At 43.4% G+C, this 21055-nt stretch overlaps 1 protein-coding gene across 1 annotated transcript in view; it reads right to left on the bottom strand.

Annotated features, from left to right (window-relative positions):
* The window catches only part of chst15 (carbohydrate sulfotransferase 15), a 49109-nt gene extending 28690 nt beyond the window's left edge, over positions 1-20419 (bottom strand). The window contains exon 1 of the mRNA XM_084456456.1: positions 20182-20419. The gene's annotated coding sequence lies outside the window, so the exon portion shown is untranslated. The remainder of the gene's footprint in view (positions 1-20181) is intronic.
* Positions 20420-21055: the final 636 nt, after the last annotated feature.

Raw genomic sequence — 21055 nt, 5'->3', positions numbered from 1 at the left:
CGTAGAGGGTGGATTAGTCGGGTTCAGGAGTTCCTCAAAGTGCTCCTTCCAACGCTCAACAACCTCCTCAGTTGAGGTCAGCAGTGTCCCCTCCTTGCTGTATACAGCTTGGATGGTCCCCCGCTTTCCCTTCCTGAGGTGTCTGATGGTCTTCCAGAAACACTTTGGTGCCGACCGAAAGTCCTTCTCCATGGTTTCTCCGAACTCCTCCCACACCCGCTGCTTTGCCTTGGTCACGGCCGAAGCTGCAGCCCTCCGGGCCAGTCGATACCCTGCAACTGTTTCTGGGGTCTCCCGGGCTAACATATCCCGGAAGGCCTCCTTCTTCAGTCGGACGGCTTCCCTCACCACCGCTGTCCACCACGGTGTCCGAGGGTTACCGCCCCTTGAGGTACCTATGGCCCTCAGGCCACAGCTCCCAGCCGCAGCTTCAGCAATGGAGGCTTTGAACACCGACCACTCATGCTCGATGTCCCCAACCTCCACAGGGATGCCTGAGAAGCTCTGCCGGAGGTGGCAATTGAAATCTCTCCGGACAGGCTCTTCCTCCAGACGTTCCCAGTTCACCCTCACTACACGCTTGGGTTTTCCAGGTCTGTCCAGAAGTTTCCCCCGCCATCGAAACCAGCTCACCACCAGATGGTGATCAGTGGACAGCTCTGCCCCTCTCTTTACCCGAGTGTCCAAAACGCATGGCCTCAGATCAGATGATACGATAACGAAATCGATCATCGACCTTCGGCCTAAGGTGTTCTGATGCCAGGTGTACTTGTGGGCATCCTTGTGTTCGAACATGGTGTTTGTTATGGACAAACCGTGACTAGCACAGAAGTCCAACAACAAAACACCACTCGGGTTCAGATCGTGGTGGCCATGCCTCCCAATCACGCCCCTCCAAGTTTCTCCATCATTGCCTACGTGTGCATTGAAGTCCCCCAGTAGGACACTGGAGTCCCCTGCAGGAGCCCCCAAAAGGACTCCACTCAGGGTCTGCAGGAAGGCTGAGTACTCTGAACTGCTGTTCGGTGCATAAGCACAAACCACAGTCAGAGTCCCCCCCCCACAGTCCTAAGGCGCAGGGAGGCGACCCTCTCGTCCACTGGGGTGAACTCCAGCACAGAGGCGCTCAGCTGGGGGCTAGCTAGTATAGCCACACCTGCCTTACGCCTCATACCGTGAGCAACTCCGGAGAAGAACAGGGTCCAACCCCTATCCAGGAGTTTGGTTCCGGCGCCGGTGCTGTGCGTGGAGGTTAGCCCCACCAGGTGTAATTGGTATCGCTCCACCTCCCTCACAAGCTCCGGCTCCTTCCCCCCCAGCGAGGTCACGTTCCATGTCCCCAGAGCCAGCCTTTGCCGCCCGGGTCCGGTCCGTAGGTGCCCCCCGCCTTCACCGCCACCTAGTTGGCAGCGCACCCGACCCCGACAATTCCTCCCGCGGGTGGTGGGTCCACGGGACGATGGAGGAGGAGATGGTGGTTCCACGTTGCTTATTCGGGCTGGGCCCGGCCGGGCTCCGTGGTAGGCCCGGCCGGGCTCCGTGGTAAGCCCGGCCACCAGGCGCTCGCATGCGGGCCCTCCGTCTGGGCCTGGCTCCAGACGAGGGCCCCGGGCTTCCTCCGGGCCGGGTCTCTCTTCCTTTTTGTTGTAATGTCATCAGGGTTTTTCCTGTAACCCCAGGTAGGGGGGCTAGGGGGTACTACCACTTGCCCAAGGTGGACCCCCAGACTAGTGGAGGGAAGGAGGCGTCTTACTTCTCCATTCTAGTTTTGCAACTAGCCACTGCCGCTGAAAATTATACGATTTTTTAAAAGCTGCATTCTCAGTGCCCCGGATATACTTGGCTCGCACTGGATTTTAAATTTCTTCTACAGGCCTCCGAATTACACCAAAGTTATCTCGGTGAGTCAAACATCTTATAATATGCCGTAAATAAGGTCCAGGTTGTCAAAAACGAGCATTCTCCTTTAACATAGGAAAAGCCAATGTACTTGCCAGAACTCACAAGTGCATCTTCTTTGTAAAACAAGTGACTAAGAGCATAATCTAGTGCTGAAGGCAAAGTGCAAGAATAGCAATCTAAAGTACAGTGCAATACAATACAATAAAATACAATATGTGCTTAGGAGGGAGGATTGTTGTAGTACTTGAAGAGATGAGTTTTGAGCCTGCGACGAAAGATGGGCAGTGATCACCAAAGAGAATATATGTTTTATTTTGATACTTGAGTACATGTAATATTTACTTTAAGACTTTGACTGAAGTAATAGGTGACTTTCACTTTTACCCGAGTCATTTTCCAGTAAGTTTAGTATCTTTATTTTTACTCAAGTATGTTTGGGTACTTCATACACCACAGGTCCCGGGACAGCATCAGAGGAAGAGGGCCAGTTCAGCACTTTCCCCCTCCTATCTTTTATTCATTATTCTAATTTGCTAGGCAGACTCTCTGGGCCAGGTCCTCATCAGCGTGTGGATAAATGCTTACGACGGTGTCATGAAGAAGCGGTGAAAAACAACGGCCTCAGGTTGAATTATTGATATGTGTAATGGATGTGTAGTGAACGGCCTGGGGCGCCATAGGCCAAACAAGGTGCAATGGAGTCGGACTGAAATGGGACCATCTGACAAACAGAATAGTATTGTGAGATGTCAAAGGTTGTTCAATGTTCCCCTACTCTTAAGATGTTTTCAAAATGTAAATTTGTATTATTATTCTTAGAGAAGCATGTTTAACACAACAAACAATCAAAGGCTTCTTGAGTGACTGAAGTTTGACAAGCATATGCAGAGCAGTGCTGTGTCCGTAAAATAGCTTACCATGAATCAGATAAAACTGAAATGTGTTGAGTCTCTAATGTTGTTTTAGAAGGCACATACTGGAGGAGAAATAAAAAATAAACTACTAAACTATTATTCATGTAAAAATTAAGTATCTACAGTCAGCCAAACTTCAATCCTTCGTCCTACCACGTGGTGAGAGCAACAACGACAGTGGCAGCTGCGGTAAAATAATATTACAACCCGCAACCACGAGGGGCAGTAGAGCACTGCTGCAGGGGCAGTAGGCTACTAGGCTTCTCTGACAATCTGGTTGCCACTGCTTAAAATGTAGGTAGTTTGACTAGTCTGAAATACAAACAGCTATTTTGGATTAGCTACAGCAGAGACAGTAGCCTACATAAAATTAGTTATTTGAGGGGCTATCATTTTACCAACTGATCGGACTTCATTCATTCTTTAGATTCAAACCCGGAAACTCAGAAATCACAAATTTTCAACCCCTATTTTCAACAATGCAGTCAGAGTAACAACATTAAATATACAATCAATAAATAGCACTAAACCAGTGAGGACTATTTAATTTCAAAACATGTTTACCAATGCATGATACATTTATTCGATTCAAGCGCCTTAAACCTTTTGTTCTCTCTCTCCTTTTGTAATTCACCACCTCCCTCAACCGTTTCACATAGACGGTAGCCTCCAGGAGGTCCACACACCTAGAATCTGTCTACACCAGAATAACCATCCTTTGTCCCCTTTGTCCCCAATTGCCGCCTTTTTCTCATGTCACATGTCTGTACTCTTGGCCACGCCTGCCATTTCATATGACGTACAATGGAGTAGCCAATCACATCCTGGAAGCACCGTACCTTTGTTTTGCTTGAATATAAGGCAGAGCAGGACCCAGGGGCGGCGCTTCTCTGGATAAACCACTCTTGTTGCGTTGTCCAGAAAGTCCTTGCGCTCGTATGTTTTCACAATAAACCAGACTTAACCTTAACTAATCAGTTAAATTCCATTACAAGATCATCTAACTTCTGTTTTTTGACGTATTTCCGATGCAAACAAGCTATGAGGGTGGGACATATGTTTAGAGGAATTTAATTGGAACATTGACAAGTGGACGGGTTTTAAGAAAATTAGACAGATTCGATAGAAGGATAGCGGGTGGATGTGAAGGTACCTGTTGTCATAATTGCACGTGACCTACCGTTTTCCAGGAAGTAAGAAAGTATAAATTTTGATATAAGATTACAACAAAAGTAGAATTTTGTAATTTCTTTGGCATACATCGTTGAATAGGTGAACACTATGACCAATTATGTGAACCAAAATGGGACAGAATGCTTTTTTAATTTCAGTGCAACTTTAATACAGTAGCTATCTCATAGGTTACTGTATCTTTGGTTAAGAAATTCTAAATATTCAATTCTATCTCAAACGGTTGGTCTGCATTTTAATTGATAATTTCTCTATCCAACAGGGCTGGAATATTTAGGGCAGATTGCCAGGTCAACACTTAAAATCGGTCTGGTGGTACTGTAGGTTTAATTAATTTTTGAAGTGAGTAGCCTACTAGTAGAATGAGAGGAACAGCAGTAGCCTAGTTAGTTTGCTCCAGCTGCAGTGGAAGGAGGGAGGTTGAGCAGAAAAATAGCTGGCCAGCATAATAATCAGTGTGTTGGCAATTCGTTTACTGGACAGTTGATGTTGCACAGAAAATGCTATCGAAATCAGGACGGATCTATCAATCAAACTATCAAATTCAGCCCAACACCTGCGGCAGACCGGCAACATTTTTAAATGGAATGGAGCAGTCACCACCAACAGCACAATAGAAGCCTTGGCTGGAACTCACCCACCCCCCTCCCCCACAATCCATTAGCCCACTGATCATGTTTTTTCGTGAGGCTATGAAATATCCATCCAGTTTATGTGAATATAAATGAACTTATAACAGGGGGAGGAGTGTTCCAATAGCCTAGTCCATGTTCATTGCTGGTGAGCGGCGAGCTAGTGTAGCAAGTTAAGCCATGGAAAGGTCTAGCTATAGGCAAGGCAAGTTATTTTGTATAACTATTTCAGCAACAAAGTAATTCAAAGTGCCTTATATGAGACATTAAAAGCATCAAGACAAAGTGCGAGAAACACATAAAAGTTCATATAAAATGAAATGCAAAAAAATAAACAAAAACAAAAAAATAAAAAATATAAATAAAAGGACATTTAAAACAAAATGCATGAAAAATAAAATAATGGAATAAAAGTTACAGTGCAGTGTATGAATGAATAATTATTTGATTTAATAAAAAGCAGCGGCAGTCTTCATTTAAAATAACAGAGTTGCAACAGACCTGCAGTTTTCTGGAAGTTTGTTCCAGATATGTGGAGCATAAAAAATGAACGCTGCTTCTCCATGTTTTGTTTTAACTCTGGGGACAGAAAGCAGACCTGTGCCAGATGACCTGAGAGCTCAGGATGGTTCATAACATATCAGTAGATCAGAAATATATTTTGGCCCTAAACCATTCAGTGCTTTATAAACCAACAGCAGTATTTTAAAGTCAAAGCTTTATTCAAGCAACATGGCACTTCAACACACCTGTACACTCCCTGCCTAGTCTCGCGTGACTCTACATAATGTCATAGCTGCATTACCGTAATTACTCCCATAGCCATGCAATATTTTACACAGTACCCCAATTGATGACATAGCGACATATTGAAGTTTGGCTGACTGTAGCTCCATATTTAAACTTTTCAGAGCATTTTCAACTCACCAAACATTCCAGTCAATGTAATGTCATACAGTAATAGGCTAGAGTCCAATCTACAGATCTCTCATCAAGTCTATTGTCTTAGTTCTGTTCTTGATGTCTCTTGGTATTTGACAGTCTCTGTTCCTGGTCCCTCTGTCTTACTGTATGACCTCCATAGTCTGAAGTAACAAGTAACAAGTACAATCTACAAGGTATGAACATCCACTTGTCTGTTGTTTGTGGGTTTGGGAAGTGTATTCCCCTGTTCCCTGCTGCTCAGTGGTGTGTAGGAGGATGGTTCGCTAACAGCGGCGAGGAATGCAGAGGGGATCTGTCTCATCTCCCTCAAGGCCCAATGTCATACCAGTGGGAGAGGCAACGTGGGCGACAGACAACTGACAAGACAGCTGGCAACATTTCCATCAGCTGTCATTATCTGGTCTCATAAATATAAGAGAAGCAACTGGAACTCTTGACTGAACTGCAATGAAAATGGGACATTTCAATGGGTTTTTACTGTTCTACATTCTCATACATCTATGGTATACAGTAGTCTACATTAGGGTTGTTTCATAACGTCAGGCTTGTCAGGTTTTCTTTTTCTTATGGAAAAACAACAGATTAACAATACCTTCTGTACAATATACTGTACTATTGAAGGCTTCACTCCTCCCAAGAGTGGTGGAATGAACTGTCCACTGACTTCAGGACAGCGGAGTCGCTGCCCATCTTTCGCCACAGGCTCAAAACTCACCTCTTCACATGGGCATAGAATTTAGGGGGGATGCTAGGGACATGTCCCCATCATTATTCAAAGACTACTGAATTGTCCCCAGCAATAATTTGGGACACAAACGCTTAACAGATCTCCTTCTCTACTAGCCCTGCCTCCCTAGCCCAATATCCCTAATATTGGCTTGCCAATTTGGATTTCTTGCTAAAGAGTGAGAGGCTGGCTGTAGTATTTGTTTGAATTTGGTTGCATGGCTACAAAGCTCAGAGCCTCTGTCAACACTACAGTTCTGTGCACATATACAGTATATACTGTACATATACATGTATACGTATTGATTCAGTATTGAAAGTGCCTTTTTTTCAATACGGGACAATCTCATATTAACAGCAACGACTTGCCTACACGTCCACGACGAGGCTCACTCGCCTGCTGAACTGCATAACGTTAGTAAACAAATGCTTAGGTACGTTTTTTTGAACCCTATCAGTTGTTATCAGTTTGTATGCAGCAAGTGCACCTTTGGGTTAAATGCATGATTATCAATTCAGGAGGTTAAAGAACCAGCTATCAGGGTAATCAGATCTGACTGTAGCTCAAATGCTTTTTATTTTATATAGTGTAAAAAAAATTGGCTCGCACGCCACACATGCTTGCATTTCATGACCCCACCAAAGCTCTAATCAAAAATACGCCCTTGCCTTTTCAAGAAGTACTTCTCTGACCCTTCCTCTTAGCACTTATTGTACTAGCATTTAGCTGTTCTCACACTTTTACCTTAGCATTTGTATTCAGCTATTTGTATTCACATGTTCTTGCACATTTACTTTAACACTAGTTTAAGTAGGTTAAGTAATAACACTTGTTTAGAAAGAAGATGCATTTATGAGTTCTGGCAAGTAGTAATATACTTTAGTTGAATGCACTTATCGCTTTGGATAAAAGCATGCTAAATGACAGTAAAATAAATAAATAAATAAATAAGGTCAAATGTATCAGTGTGTGTGGAAAGGTTCCACTACCCTCTCAGTTTCCATAATAAATTTTGGATGCATTACTGTATGCATGGACTCTGACATGACTCCATATTAACATCACCTACAAACACTTGCTTTTCTGTGTGCTTTCAGCCAGTGAGAAGTATTGAGAACCAATAGTCCTTATGTTTGGACTGAAGTTCAATCGTCGGTCAATCTGTGATCCTGACAGTCAGCAGACAGATGTAGAGGAGGTGGTTGGTAACTAATCCAGAAGGAATGTTTACTGTTTCCAGTGGAATGTGTCTGAGCACACCACTAACTGGCTCTGTTACAGAACAATTAGGGATAAAGGGAAAAGAGGGAGAGAGAGACTTCTGGAAAACAACAGGAATACTTTGGTTTGGACTTGTTTTGTTATGTGGGAGGTTGTGCTTTTTTTAAAAGGGAACTTTTTAGACCTTGCTGTACCACACATAGAGACATCTAACTTCCAGAGTGACAATATGTTTCCATTTACTCCACCACTGAAGCCATTGACATTCATGTCACATCTGTGAAGGCTTATTCTGTTTTTGAATCTAAGATTCATTTCAACTTGGTAAACCGCCCCAGTTGAGCCTTAAACACAAACGTTGACACGTCTGCATGAACTTTTTGAAAACATCTATTTAAAATGGAACAACAATAACAACCATATACACAAGCCACTGGGACCACAATATACTCTAAATGACTTTCAGTTGGCTGCAACAGCCAGACACAGAGAAAGTACACACCACAATGTCTTCAGTGCATTCAATTTCAACCATCATGCACCATGATAATGACATTAACTACTACTGTACCTGCAATAAAATATAACCGCTAAGCAATAGCTATACTTGAACTGATGCATCTCTAACTTGACTCTACTGCACTGAACGTCAACTTGTGCGTCAGCATCGTCAGGAGAACATTTCACTATAATCACACTATACTGCCTAATCACACTGTGATTGTGATGAACTGTACAACATTTTAATGAGGATCACAGCTGTGACAAAATCCAATTAAATGTCGGTTTAATCATAAAGAATCTCGGGCACTTTTCTCACTTCTGAGTCCTAATAATATTATGCTTCGAAAACAGTCAGCAAGGAAGGAACGATATATAAGACAATAAAATAACAGCTTACTGTGAAGAACCGCCTTCAAAGGGCTTTTATGTTTTGTTATTCCGTCTGTGTGTGTGTGTGTGTGTGTGTGTGTGTGTGTGTGTGTGTGTGTGTAGCATGTGTGTGTGTGTGTGTGTGTGTGTTTGGGGGAGTGGTGGGTGGGGGGGGGGGGTAGTAGCGTGCATGTGTGTTTGTGTGCTGCTGATGTGCTTATGGCGGACCTCCTAGTCTCCAAAACCACTCAGGCTGTCCTGTCTTCCAGCCAAGAGCATGGCCTAATATTCCCTGTAATTTATCGCCCTCACCATACACGCATGCAACCGCAACCTTCAGACTCAGCTGGCAAATGCCATCCAGAGACAGAGAGGTGGTAGACAGAGCAAGCCTGCTCCAGATCTGTTTTTAACAGAGAGAACAAGGTTTACATGTTTATGATAGAGATCTGATGTACTTGAACACTGGTGCTGCAATCGAATAGAAGGGAATTGTCTTAAAATAAAACGTAATGTGTGCAAGGTATAATAGTACATTATGAGTGTACACTCCATTAACTTGAGAGATATTTCATTAACTTTGCAAAGGGACTGACAACATCTCACAGCTCATTTCTCAGAAAGACTAACCAGTCACTGGAGGCTGCATGAGTAACTTCTCCCCAGAAAACATGATCTCCTCCAAATCCCCAAGTCCCAGCAGTTCTCAGATTAGCTACACAACCACAGAAAAAAACATTTTTCCTTGGAAACCACAAGATCCCCTTTAAAGTTGTCAAAGCATTAGATTAGCAGTGAACAAGAGCTCAACACAGAGTCATCTCCTTGAATTACGGGAGATGTCAGCCAAAGGCCTAGCTATGGAAGGCCAGAGCTCCCATCTGCCACACGGTAAAGGCCAGTGTTATTGTGTTCTCAGATTACACCTTAGTCTCTGCCCTCCAACGTTCTCCTTGTGGAAACATTATAGTTCTCTTCTCCAGTTGACTTTAGCCTTAAGTTCAAAATCAAAGCCTCTCTTTTGTTTGTTCAGACTACCGTCGCCCTGCCCTCTGGCCAGACAGCCGGGGCTGTGCACGTGGACTGGAGTGCGCTGGCCCATGACTGCCATGAATGTGTGAATTAACAAAATATATTACCCACTCTTGATTCAAGTGGGCCGTCACCTTTGAAATAGAACAAACGTGTTGAATCGGGGCTGCAGTCAACCACGCTGGAAGATAGCTAGACGTTATTAGGGCTATAGAATCTTTTTAATATAAAGATAAGGGAAAGATATTAGAGGGCTCTTTTTAAATATAAATGATAAGCTACTGAAGTATGTTCGTCGTTGGCACTTCAAGTAAGGCTGCCAATATGTTCCACCTCTTTCACGGAAGGAGCACTTACACAGTAATCCACCTGTGCTGTCGATCTTAAATCGCCATAACGTATCCAATTCGCTCAGGAGGCAGAATGTAGAAAAGGGAATTTAATCACAACTGTATCTGCTCGTCCAAGTCATGACAAATGGGAGGTGGGGGAGGAGAAGTTATGACTGGAGCAGCATATCCATCTTTCCCAGGATACAGTTCCCAGTACACTGCCCTCCACTGGATTCACTGGTCCGCCAAGGGTCACACTAGCAGCAGCTACACAGAGATGAACTCGCCACACAAATTAGCCTGGCAGGTGTAATCCTATAAAACGACTGCTGAGCACTACATGACTCACATTCTGCCCGAAAACATGTTATCCTGAAATTCTACACCTAGCAGAATGTAGGCCTCTCCATGGGGAGTCTGACACTCTGACTGGAAATTCTGAACCTGTCTGGTAAACAGAACTGAATGCTAACCTCTGACCCTGAGTCTGGTTGGTAGGTGCACACCAGTGCTTTGTTTACCAAACCCTGCTGTTACAGAAAAGATACACAGAAACGCTTCCCCCAGCCAGGCTGAATCATGCCTCTATGCATACAGTACATTCATAATTGCATGTGATGGACAGTCAATGAATGGAGAGAAGACGGAGAAACTCTAGACTCTACTGAGTGAGCTTCTCAGAGACAGGAAGAGCGCATCAGTTCAGCGGAAGGGCCGAGAGCAGTCTCGATTTGTAGGTCATTTGGAAACTTGGCCAAGTGAATAATGGAGTATCGAAAGTTTTTTTCCCCCCATTTCCTCGCTTAAAGAGAGTAGCCGGAAGTAATTGGAAAATGAACACATCTTTCCAGTGATGTACAACACTGAGGTCCCCGCTGACTCTCGGCTCAGGCCCATTAGAGGGACATCTGGAAGACAGATAGGCCTACTCAGTGTGAGAAACACACACACCAGCAGTAACACTGGGGGTTTCTGCTAATCCAAGGGGTGTCATTGCATTGCATCCTTGATCCTTGGTAAGCATCCTTTGACCCGAATATCACGGTGAATAGATTATACAATGCAAATGAGTAAATGTTCATCATCAACTATGTTCTGTGCTGTGCTGTATAGTATGTATGTATAGTCACTGAGGCAATAAGATTAAGAGGTGGATAAAACACAGTAACGGAGCTTAAAATAATAGGCTATTGGGATTCAATAAAGATGGATGAAGAATTCGGCATCTTCTACAGTGCTATGCCTCTGCTAAAAATCCCAGTGCTGTTCACAGAAATAGAGTTCTCGTCAAATCCAGCCTTTTGAGTACTTAATAGAGAGAGTGGTACCACCAAGCTACTGTACAGCCAAAGAGTCATTCCATGACTAAATAAAACTATAAATCAAACCAGTAGCTGAATAACAAAATGGTGTCATTTGCCACATTCCCTCTATGGCATTATCCAATAAAGATGGGCAGGGGAACAAAGGCCAGTTGATTTTCTTTATCATTAACACAAGCAAGGACCTATAACCTGGCAGTGGCGTGTAGCAACCATGGGTTGCCAAATTCAGCTCCTAACACAGCACTACCTCCTCACAGCATCCGGTGGAGGTCGACCATTCTTGTGTGTCCTCATGTAAAAACATTTCCCGAGAACATCCCCGTGTCTGACTGACTTGATCATCTGCTATGTAATGTTCCTCATAAAAGGCGCTCGTAAAACGGGAAATTTTCTTCGCTGTATGACTCGATATACGAGGACAGGGGGGATAGTATAGCGGAGCTCGAGGATGCTATCGCACCCCACACGGTTTACTGCATCAAATAACATGGTATAAAAGACTCCTATTACCATAATTCAGGAGATGAAGCAGATTGATGTGAGAGAGCCTGTTAAGTTAATCACCAGGACCACATCAATCAGGTAGACAAATGGCCTTGGACTGTGGTTCCAGACAGAAATCTAAACCAGTTTCTGAACTGGTCTTCCACATGTCCACATAAATTTGACTATAGTGATACACAGGTGGCACCAGGAATACATAATGCCATGTCATTAGATGACCCATAAATCACAAGATTATCTCTCACACGATTATCTTGCAGTCAGTCTGACTGACTGTACACACTGCATCACTGTCGAATGTCATCCCTGCCACCAAACGTTTCCTTTGAAGCCAAAGCCTGCTGTCACACACACACACACACACACACACACACACACACACACACACACACACACACACACACACACACACACACACACACACACACACACAAAGAAGCTCTTCGTCACGGAAGTCTATGTAACCTTTATACAACAAAGGGTTTCCAATGACAGTCTTGAATTCTAAAGGCTACTCCTTTGAAGACATGCCATGTTTAGCTAGACAACTAAAACAGACCCAGACATTACATGTAAATTGATAGGGAAAAAAACACATTCAACACTCAACATCTCCTTGTTTTGTTTATGGTGATGGGAAAACCAGCTGTATTGTGATTGTGTTTTTGCAGTATATAGATTTCGTACTCCCATATTTGTGGAACCGCTATCTCACCTCAACGCAAATGGCGTTGCATGTTCTCAGGGATGATGTCTCAAAATGAGTAGTCTTACATTCTACATACAGCTAACCCCAAGGGCCATTCAGGAAACAAACCCCCCAATTCTAACACCCACTATAGGTAGAGCCCAGACTATGTCATCAGCAACAATGCAAGCATGTACAACACATCATGTTGTGCTGTCAAGCACAAAAATTTGAATTACAATTTTGGTTTTGTCTACTGAATTCCAGCCATGATGACAGGTTTCCAAAGAGTTTTTTTTAGACAAATACAGTGTTGACAATAACAAGTGAGAAAAGGGCTGCCAATAATAAGAAAACCAGGCCAGGTCCAGCCTGGCTTATGTGCGTTGGCTGGCTTGTTTCTATGCAGGACTGGTAGGATGGTAATGTCTGATAAATAAACATGGGTCTTGTCACCTGGACACATCAGTTCCAATGCTTCCAATGCTAATCCAGCACAACGAGAGCGGGATAGCCAGTTAGGTCATGGGCTCACAACAACTAGCAGCAGCTTCTATAACATTAATGGTAGTGGTCAGTGGCTAAAGCAGTTACACTGATGATAACATAAAGTCATCCCCACCGGGAACCCTGGTCTCCTGGGTGGGAGTCCAATGCTCTCACCACTACTCTACTTGTGCAGTGGAGATCGGCGGGTGGGTTTTGGTGTCCTTCTTCCAGTCCCTAGTGTGGGTTGGGGTTAGAATATGGGTTACGCTGCGCTCAAACGCTTGCGTTTGATGCGTGTCCGTCAACGTATGGCGGAAGGTGTGTCTGCTGCACGCAACAACAACCAATCACATTGTCCGAAACTGCGCTCGCAACAGCCAGTAGATTCTCCGAACCTGCTAGCGCGCACTATTTTGAAAGCCCACCCGGCTTTTCGTTTAGTGCTGTCATGGATGCTAATCTGGTCGAATGTGTGGCGATCGTCTATGCATTGTGGTTGAGGCGACGTGAACGTGGTGCCCGCAGGTATTGGGTACATCCTATCCTGCAAACAAACAGCGATGATAAGTTTGTCCTCCTCTTGGTATCGAAAAATTGGAAAATCCCGCCTTGCAATGACGTCTCCCTCCGAACGCTATACTAGGTGCGCTGGCTTACAACCATGCACAAAAAAGCATCAATACATTAAGCTCATTCCTCCATCACCACCTAAAGCTGTGCCAGTCAACAGTCAGTCTAATCACCGAAAATAAACCACATGTAGGCGTAGAGCGACTGGTGGATCACATCCCATACAAAAATGAATAACTATAGGATTTGAAGTATCCTACTCCTATTGTAATGAGGACTGTCTGTCTATAATGCAGTAGCGTACCGTGGGGTCTTGCACAGGGTCTTCTCTGACATTGTTATTACAGTAGGACCCCACTTATCTGAACCCAACGGGACCGAAGGTCGTTCATATCTCTGAAATGTCCGGATGACTGAAACATATGTTAAAATGCACCAAATTCAATAAGTGGTATACTTGTTTCATATAGACTCATAATAGACCGATAAATACCCTTAATTACTTGTGAAAATGCATCAAAATTGCAATCAAATAGCCAACTAAACTCATACAGCCTAGCCTAGAATAGGCCTACAGTAGCCTAGAATAAAATAAACGAATTTCCACTTGAGTGCATGCTTTGATCAAATACAGTACTTTATTCTCAAATGAGGCCTACGCTGCATCGATAGGCTACTGTATTCGCAGAACAAAATGGTATAGCCTAAAAACAACCCAACATTAGAACAATTAGAGCAGATGATAATAAATAAATAAATAAATGAAATGACAGACAAGTTGTCGTGTCTTAGGCTATTGCAGCCTAAACAACCGATGTAGGCTAACGTGGCCTAGGATGTAGGCTATTATTTAACAAATACAGTAGGCCTAGTAGGCTAATCTACATGCTTACAACACGTCTGTGTTCCTGAAGTCCATTAACTGGGAACGAAAAATTATTCGATACTCCTCTGCTTCAGGTTGCTGACGCGCTTTCTGGCTACCAAGGAATGCAGCTCTCGCAGCAGACTCGTTTGCGTTTTGCGCTCGACATTAAAGTAACAAAGAAATTAAACGTGACAGTAGGCTACAGCCTACAGGCAACATGTAGGTCTACATACAGTTCTGTTTTTATTCACAGTAGGATACAGTATGTGTTTATTATGACATATTTAAATGCAAGTAGGCCTACAGTACTGTAATGAAAATCCCACCAGTAAGATAGCAGGCTAAAAAAAAAAGATGTTTTTTAAGCCTGTCCGGTAGACCGGGAGGTTCGGATCTCTGAATCTCTGAAGTTCGGATGAGTGGGGTCCTACTCTCCCAATGCTCTCCAACCCCCCCCCAGCCTAACGTTAGCTAGCTATCATTAGGCTTCATTTCCTGAACTTAGCTTTAGCTCAGCGTGCAGCCAGGTTATGGGTTACTGTTAACTTCAGATATTACTCTACATTTCAATCAGACATCCCAGTGAAACCAGGTAGTCAAAACAGCCAGACATCTTGATGCTATATAAAATACTAGTCTTTCTCACAATCTTCGCGGTGCTAGGCAGAGCACTATCCACTCGGCATGGATGTATTGCCACTCGGCCACCGCTGACCTGGGAAATCTGTGGAGTCTTTTTGTTTTGATATTCTGGGACCACTGCCTCTTGTGGTAGCAACATAGAATTGCAGGTCAACAACTGGCGTAGAAAGGGAGTGAGCGACAAATAGGCATTCCTTCTTCATGGTGCGTCGGCTTACAGCCAACGCACAAAAAAACTATTGCTATAGATGCCATCTGTTTTCATCCCATCTTTCTGTTGCCCTCAACCTCCCTCCACCTGCTGGTGTGTACGTGCTGTGTGTCCTCGGCCAAACCTGTCAAGCTGTGTCCCGGTCAAGCTGAGTCCTGGTCACTGACGCACATTTCGGGGGCGATCAACTTCCGTCCGGCCAGTTAAAATAAGACCCTTGAAAAAGGAGGGCAAATGCCTCATTTGGGAAAGACAGAACAGACCTTCAGACCTCCAGACTAAAAGGGGAATGTGCGTCACGAGGAGGCAAAGAAAAGTCTGCTCTGAGGTCTGTGGGGTTATGAAGAAGGGAAGGTCTTTAGGGGGGAGTCAGGGAATCCAGCAGTTCTAATAAACTAGTCAGAGATATGGAGACATACTGCAGCTGTTGAGTGCAGAAGCCTGGCTGCCCTTGGAAGAGGCCACACACCCCCCCTAACCCTCTGAGAGGCATCCCAGACCAGCTTGTGTTTACTACACAGCCAAATTGGGGGACATGCAGAGAGGGATTTTGGCAGTCAGCTCCACGATAATGGGGTGAAACACAGCGGCTATTATACTTTTGATCTCTAATGTGGATGGACTACACAACACGATAATAATAATGTCAGAACTATCCCAGTATCTGGGGATTCAAACCTTTATTTGGTGTCTTCAGTGTTAAACAAGTATGGTTTATTGTCCATGTACCCTTTGTTGACAACACAAAGACATTCTTCTAAAACAACGTCACGGGTTTCAAACGCTCCTGCTTTTATGGAAACATTGCTGGTGAAGGAGCTTATATAGCTCCTCAGAAGTCCCATTGGTCAAGTCTACGTGGCCGCATTGGCTGAGACACGCAAGACTGCTGTCTGTGATGGGTGGCGAGGTTCAATGACCCGAGGCCACGAGAGTGAAAGGGCCAGCGGTAATGTACATCCTACAGCTGTGTGCTGCCACTTTCCTGCAGCTTCCATTGCGAAAGGGCAATAAAAAAAAAGAAGACAATTTTAACTGCTCTCCCGGGGTAATGGAGAAATCCTATCTAGACTTGGTTAAAGAGAAATCATCAGCTAGCTTAGGGTTTAATAAGGATGCTACTGCTCTTCATCTCTGTGATTGAGTGTAATTCACAAAGAGGGGCTGTATTTTATCCATTACTGAATGTGAAATTATCCCAAGCATATCTCATGGAGACGCAGCCTCAATCAGCACAGTGTTACAGTAGAAGCGTAATCCCCACTCTGTCTTTCAGCCATTGTGAGGGCATTTACAGTATATGAAATATGACCACAGCTGAAAAACATGGACATCTTGTTTATTTCATAATTGATGAGATGTCAGAACATATACATGTTATTAATTTATGGATCAGTCCTCTGTGAATAGTTAAGTGATCCTGTGCCGCAGACAATTAGGCCTACAAAATGCTATTTCACAGGCAGATGTTTGATGATATGAAATATTCAATCAGCCAATCAGCTCGAGTCATTGTTTATTTAAGGTCTCTTGGAGCTTTGTTGAATAGTGCATGTGTAAGCAGAAGTCACTTAGTAATATAGCTTACAAACAGCTTTCCAACTGTATATCTCACAAAGTAATTCCTAGCACACCCAACAAATATGGCTCTTATCTTACTTCCTACAGTACAGTGCTAATGGGAGAGATTAAATAAGATACTGTTCCATAGAGGATGAAACATACTGTAGAGCCTGAAAAAAGTCAAGAATATAATGGCCCAAAATCCCCCTTTTCATGTAGTGATAAGAGAATTCTGCCATGTAAATCATTCTAATCAGCCATCTCACTCACTGTATAATCATACATTTCACAGAGAAAAGAATTCCCACTATAATTATCACTCCCACGTCCTCTCCCTGCTGCACTGCCTCATGCTCTAATTAGTAGTATGCAAACAGCTGAAAAGATAATATATCCACTATGGCATGTCGTGGACAGAGTGTGCCACATACCCAACCTTGACACATAAACATGAGGTCTGCATCATGCTGAAATATGCGCCTTAAAATGTCTCTGCTGTCTACGCAAGAACATGTCGCTACACTGTACTGTATATGTTCCAGCAACCTCTCAGTGCTGCATTCTGAACATGCTTTTCCTGTTTTAAGATATCAATGTTGTCAGACCATCTCATGTGCTTCTCTGATCCCTTTCTAGTAACAGTAGGCACTTATGCCTAATGTCTGGTGCATTGCTTTTAATAAAGACACTATAACATAAAAATAACCTACAGTACATACAAACAACCTCCATACAATCGACCTATAGTAAAAAAAAAAAAAAACGTGGCAGCAAGCTGAACTAAGAAAAGGTATATATCAACATGGAGCACATAATAAATGGTAAAATATATGGTGTTACGACTATGGTTATCTAAAGCGCTTTACCATGGCCTCTCATTCACCCATTCTCATGTACATTCACACACCAATGGCGACAGCTGCCATGCTGCTAACCTGCTCATTAGGAGCAATGTGGGGGACACTTTGACATGTGGACAGGAGGAGCTGGGATTCGAACCGCCAACCCTAGGATCATTGGACGACCCGCTCTACCTCCTGAGCCATAATAAACAGTATGCGGTTGTTCTGAGCCTGTGTTTGATTATTATTGTATATTGCATTTGTTTTGTTGATTTGTGTCTTTGTGTAAACTCGCCATCACTGTGAATGAGGGAAACCTCAGTGCTTCACGAGTATAAATAAAGGTTTGAAATTAAATGAAACATGGAACATATGAGACAACATCCTTAACAAGTCACTACATCCTTAACAGAATCAGAATCTGATTTTATTTCGCCAAGCTTACACCTTGAGAATTTACCTTGGTCTGTTGGTTATCAAATGACTAGAGTAGCCTACATCTCTCACAAGTGAAGGAGTTATCATGTGTCATACATATGCCCTTTATGTTGGATTAGGTCTACTATCTCTGTAAATATCAATGAGACGGACAGTAACAGAGTAAAACATTCCACAGGCTACGGTATATTATAGATACAGGGTCACAAACAATCACTGTACATAGATATACAACTCTCATTTTCTTTAAAATAGGATTGGGGGAAATTATGTTTCAATTCCATCAATTCTGAATATAAACTGTATCTATACATTCCATTAAGTTACTCTTATTATTTCAAAGCCACTTGCAGAATTGCCTGGAATTAACCCAATCCTGCTTGAAAGCCAGAGAGAAGCTCTGACAAAGCCACCCTCCATCATAAGCAGCCATTCAGTGATCCTCTATCAGGAGGGCAATTAACAACAATAGGGGGAGTGGATTGGCTGAAAGTAGGCTAGAAACATATCACAGGCAAGAAAAATGAACAACCCTTTTTTTTTATCGGCAAGTGGTATGGCTTGGATATCTGACAGATACAATTGTATTACGATGTGTGCAGTAGGGGAGAGCCGGGTCGAAAGTAACGGAGGACGAAAGTAACACGCGCATTTTCTCTAAAACTACGGCAACCTCGAAGACGTGGTTACGTTTGTACATGCATATACCAGTGCCTTAGCTTCATACAAAATTTCGGCACCAACCGAGTTTGTTTGGTGGAGTTATAGCAGGATAACGTTTTTAAGCGCCATAAGTAAAAGAGTGGTCCCCTAAGTATTTTTCGATTGTAGAATTGTGTTTACTTGTTTAAGTTTGTAAACATATGTAGTTTTCTTAAGACATCTAGTGACTAAATGATAGCATAGGTTTTAAGTTTCATGCGATGAAGTCTTGGAGACTAGCCAGGGATAAGTGACGGGAGAGCGGAGAGGGGCGGAAGTAACAGTAGCCTGCGGGACGAAAGTAACAATAGCTATTTCGCTCCGTGATATTTGACAGTGACTTACAATGCATTTATTTTGTTACATTTACAGAATATGCCGAGAATTAGGGTGAGGTAGACCAGGAGAGGGTTATTCTTCCAAGAAACCTGCAGACAGGCAGCATAGGAGGTCATAGCTGGGCAGCTGTCTGTGCGCTGTATGGATTTCGAATTTATAGCATTTATTTAATCTATACAAACATTATATTGTGTATAATAATATATGTGTTATGTGTAATAGTATATGTATTGATAGTAAAGAGACTTACAATCCTGAAATACAGAGATACGAGGACCCTTCGTTTGCTGTTACTTCCGCCCCACTGTTGTGTTACTTTCGTCCCGCTCCATAGGGACGAAAGTAACATTCCACTCGGTACGTTCCCAGCCTATTTATGTTAAACTCATATATCCTAGAACGGAAATTACAGTCAATAATAGTGAAGGACGTGTGCAAGTTGGGTGTCATAAAACATGGAATCTCTACCTCTATTAATTTCGAAGTAAATTGGATCAAACGAAAAAGTGTTACTTTCGTCCCGGCTCTCCCCTAGGCTACGATATGTGTTCAGGTAGGAAGAGAATATAGGTTGTGAGCAGCAGTCTCGTTGTTCTGCTATGGCTCTTGCGTGGTGTCTATTGGTCGACCTTTTGTTTTAGATGTAAGGTTTTCGGTCTTTTCCTTGAGCGAGCACTGCTTTTGCAAGTAGCCTCATTCACGTCATTTTAGAGAAACTTGACAGAATAACAACAGAAAGTGGTAGTTTAATAAAGGATGTGAGAGATTTCTCATGATGCTCACATATGATGCTCACATATCAGTCTTTGAAAAACTGGGACAGTCCACGTGCATGTTACTTCAAGCACGTTTCAGCAGCTATCTACCTCGGAATTCGGAGAAAACTAACCCAACTCTTGAGTTTGCGAAGAACACATACACATAGAAACTCATTCATCCAACACAGGCGCGGGTACCCCTCTGAAAGGAGTCCGTTATGCTGGTGCTCCCGGTTTGTGGGAATAAGCGGCGACAACGCACAAGTTCTAGCGTTTCTGTACAAAATACTTAATACAGAGGAAATAGTGTGGCCCCGTAGTCATGAATGACATTGTTATTTAAAGAAAAGACGGATCGAACTTGAAACAAGCTCACATAGGTAGGGTCAAACATCCCCTCTTGACTGAATAAAACATTAGAGAAAGGGAACAAAAATTATGTGCTGAATTGATTAGAAATTCATTGCACCTACCATACGATTCCTCCTGAAGTCGACAGCTCTCGAAACGATCTTAGACAGGTTTTATAGTGTGCTGCACATATAATTCCATACCGGTCAACAATAACGGGATAAATACACCGGCATGTTTGGGTCCTTATGATTTATTGGTCTTCCGTTTACTGTTCATGAGCAGAAGTTCCGGTGTCTTGATAACGCTATACAGTAGATGCTCCTTTCAAACGTGACAGCCAGCTGAGCTCTTGCACTGTCCTTTCTCTCGGGCTCGGAGTGTGAATGTTCAGAAATCAGTAGCTCTCTCTCGTGGTGATTTTCCAAGTTGAAGCCTAGACGGTGAGGTTGAAGGGGGGTGGCTTGGGGCGGACACGACGGGGTTCAATAGGAGGGGGGGGGCAGGGGGCAACAGAAGTGGACAGCTGCTCACAGTCAGGTTATTTAGCCTGTGGGAAATATATAGACTTGCCTTTAAACAAAAGTAGCCTAATGTTTTCAGGTCAAACAATCATATTGTAAACATTGACCACCATGTTCATGTTTTTAACCCCATTGTTTCTTCTAGTTGCATTGATGCTGCTGTCCTGGAGATGGTTGTAGACAGTGGAGATGGTTGTAGACTTTAGAAAGAATCCAGCCCCCCTCCCCCCATCACACTGAATGACACCCCAGTGACCACTGTTGACTCCCTCTGTTCCTGGGCACCACCATCTACCGGGACTTAAAGTGGGAGCTGTACATCAGCTACCACAGCAAAAAAGTGCAGCAGATGATATACTTCCTGAGGCAACTGAAGAAATTCAAAATGTCAAAGGCAATGATGGTACTCTTTTCCACCTCCATCATTGAGTCCATCCTCACCTCCTCCATCACCATCTGGTTCTCAGCCGCA

Source organism: Borostomias antarcticus (assembly GCF_949987555.1).
Source record: "Borostomias antarcticus genome assembly, chromosome: 22".
In the NCBI taxonomy this organism is placed as follows: Eukaryota; Metazoa; Chordata; class Actinopteri; order Stomiiformes; family Stomiidae; genus Borostomias; species Borostomias antarcticus.
This window is presented reverse-complemented; position numbering and strand designations above follow the sequence as displayed.